The sequence below is a fragment of the Pinus tabuliformis genome, chromosome 2_2, assembly GCF_031772625.1.
Source record: "Pinus tabuliformis cultivar Carrire ecotype Pingquan chromosome 2_2, CPIR1, whole genome shotgun sequence".
In the NCBI taxonomy this organism is placed as follows: domain Eukaryota; kingdom Viridiplantae; phylum Streptophyta; class Pinopsida; order Pinales; family Pinaceae; genus Pinus; species Pinus tabuliformis.
In genome coordinates this window covers 1203312767-1203316210 of record NC_142300.1, presented here as the reverse complement: position 1 = coordinate 1203316210, position 3444 = coordinate 1203312767, and the positions used below count along the sequence as shown (strand labels likewise).

The following is a 3444-nucleotide window of genomic DNA, read 5'->3' as shown; positions in this document are numbered from 1 at the left end:
TGAATATCAGAACCCATTATATAATCCGGAGCAACTGAAATCTGGCCCCAATAAAAAGTGAAACTGTTTGTTTCGAATTCTATCAGAAAGTTCAAAATCAGAAAACAGAAAAGCACACACAGAAAACCAGGGAAAATCTACCTATCAATATGGATACTTGCCCAAAATACCAAAACAGGGTGTTTCAGCAAAAGACCCACGATAAATACGAAGAATTAAATTAAGAGAGACAGGGGGATCAGAATCGACTGGCTTGAGCTCCGAAGAGCAGAAAGCAGTAGTTAGAATCATTGTCGATCATATGGGGAAAGTTATATCATCATTTCCCCCTGCTCTTCTCTCTCTATGAACCCTCATTTTAATGTTACAAGCACAGGAAAACAAAAATCCGAACACAGGAAAACAAAAACAGAACACCTTACTGTCTACGCACCATATCTCCTTATCCTATAAGGAAGCACATAGCAGTAATCCTACCGCTTACCATGCAACTATGCACCTCCACACTCTGCTCCCCTTCTCTTTTCTCCTGCCTTGGGCCCTATATATCCGAAGGCTAAGGTATTGAAAGGAAGCTCAAACCCTGATAAACCCTTCCTTTCTCTTTTCTCGGGCCACCTATATCCGAAGGCTGGTATGGAAGGTACCATCCCCTTCTCTTTTCTGGGGTTCTATATACCCGAAGGCTAGGGTATAGAAGGGAAGCCCATACACTGATAAACCATTCCCTTCTTTCTTCCGCTGCATTGGGCCCTATATATTAGAAGTGTGTAAGGCGCTAGGGTATCGAAGGGAAGCCCATACACTGATAAACCATTCCCTTCTTTCTTCCGCTGCATTGGGCCCTATATATTAGAAGTGTGTAAGGCGCTAGGGTATCGAAGGGAAGCCCATACCCTGATAAATCACATTACTGTCTCCTCTCGCGTCCGCTCAAAAAAAAACCCTAAAATTTCTTGTCCAATTCTCTTCTCGCGTCCACTAAAAAAACCCTAAAATTTCTTCACCTCACTTGGGTTCAATATATCAAAAGTGTGTAAGGCTTTGGTATACCTAAAATTTCTTAATTTTTTCAATGATTGTTGTGATTTTATCCATCATGAATCTATTAAAGGTATCAAAGTCGAGGTTAAAAAAAAACTAAGTACAAAATTTGAGTAAAGGTTTACACTTTCGCAGATTTGATCTCTCTCGAAGCTTAATACATCAGAGATTAAAATATATCTAGACTAATTTTATTATTAACAATTATTAATTATAATTATTGATTTTATATTTTTAGTTAAATTTTTATTTTTATGCAATTTGATAGACCAAAAATGTAATTTCATCTTTGTTTATAAAGTGCCCATGTGTAAATAATAATGACGGTGTAAGATTTTTTACTTTTATGCATATCTATATTTAAATTTTTTTAGGTAAGGTGTATTAATTCGTGGTTTACTAGGAATGTTATTCACAACTTCATGGATTTTTTTAAAATGAAATATATTTATTTTAAAATAGTTTATCAATATAAAATATGTATTTTATTTTATTTGCAACCTAGCTGTAACTCTTAAGCATGGTTTAAGATCAAGAATGTCAATTATTTTACTCTTGATGCTCTATGAAATTAGTGAATTAATCTCAAGTTTAGAAGAGACTATTAACTTGATTATCCCTTGTGACTAAGAAAGCTTACATCCTAGGTCAGGGTTTTATCATTCTACATCAAAGCCTCCACCATGAATGAGGAGAGAAAAGCTTCATAAGAAAGAGGAAGATGCAAGGCACAAAGGTTGCAAATGTTCAACCAACCTTTAGATATGAAGGTGGGGATGTACTTATCCCTCTTACCTAATTTGGGGTTCTATCCTTCCCAAACCCGTCTTTATTTATGTTGAATAAATGGAGTATGATGAACAAAACATTTTATTTAACTTAATCTAAGGAAGGCCTAGCTGCAATGAATCATTAAGCTTGATTTGGACTTGGGGACCTTATAATATCTCACTTAAATTGTTGGCTTTATGACCTTCAATAATGAACATGAATATAAAATAAATATCAAATAATTAATAAAAATAATAATAAGTGAAGTGGATCATCCTAATTAAAGGACATGACCCAACAAAGGGATATGACTAATCAACCATCGTGATTAGTCATTCTTTAAAAGTATATTTTCACATCACATTGAAAACATTTTTTCATCTATCTCATGCCTTGTTAATTATATATACTTATCCTATATGGATTCTAGTATATTATGCTTCTTATGTTGGATATTCCTTAGTAAGTGAATTGTTGTTCATTTAATTTGGTATCAAAGCCATGTTCTAGATTCTATCTTTCACTACTCTTTCTTATCACTGTTATCACTCAGGTTGTCCTTATGGTCAATAAGGATACGGCCGAGGTAACCACAGACCAACTTTAGACTGCAGATTTTAGCCCACCTACAGTCAGAGAGGGCTCTCTCTTTATGATTTAGCTTTGTTGAAAATGATTTTAGGCTAGCTATTGAGTTTAAGGGGGTTTTTGTTTTGATTTTGGTGGGAAGGATGATGCTTTCAAGTAGAGAGGTAATGCATAGAGTAAAAGTTTCAAACCATTGGGCATGGAGTCAAAGGGTAGGACTGCTGGTGCGTTTTCTCGGTCACAAGACAAACATGGAGCAAGATAACTGCATACGAAGCAATCTTTCAAGCTAAAGGATGGAGTAAGAGCTAAGGCATGAGAGGCAATAAAGAATCTCTCAAACAAGTTTAGCAGAGGGAAGATGAATGAGCTCTGCCTAGGAGCAATTAAGAATTCCTAGTTAACAGTCATTCATATGTGAAATAGGTTAAATATGAGCCATAAAGGAATTCATATTCATGCCTAGATCAAGAGGAAAACATTAAGAAACCACAGAAACTGAGCATAGAGTGCAGATATGCAAATTCTAAAGCAATCCTTTATTCTGTGATTTGAGCATATATGAAATGGAAATAACAGAGTTAAGGAGGACTTATTGATTCATACAGCAGCGCAAGAATTCCAGATTCATGTCTTCAAACCATTAAACACAGTGCAGACATTCATTCCTCCAAGCTTTTCAGCGGTCTTCGATTATAGAAAAATTTTCAGGTATACAGTGCGAGTCTCTAGTGAAAATTCTCGACCTTCCAACCCTTAAAACAATACAGAGGGTGGTATATATAGGGAAAACTTCTCCAAAATTGTGTATTACAGTTTGACCTAATAGGTCTGAAAGAAAATGAGTACTTTAACCTAATCCTGTCCAGTAATAAATGCAAGAAAATATTTTGGGCTGCGCTGAGGGCGGCCGTATCAAAACTGAGTAAATGTGTTGTCCTTGGTGGCTTGGTGCGGTGCTTTTGAAATAAATGTGCATGGGTCTCTGCTCATTGGTGTTCGGCGGCATTAAAAGGCATTAACTGTGATTTGAGAGCTGGG

General features: G+C 35.9%; 1 non-coding gene across 1 annotated transcript; it reads right to left on the bottom strand.

Moving 5' to 3' along the window:
* Positions 1–233: 233 nt before the first annotated feature.
* On the bottom strand, positions 234–329 carry LOC149197809 (small nucleolar RNA Z103). Its single transcript, XR_016255387.1, has one exon. It is a non-coding gene; the product is annotated as a small nucleolar RNA Z103 (small nucleolar RNA).
* Between the last annotated feature and the right edge of the window lie 3115 nt (positions 330–3444).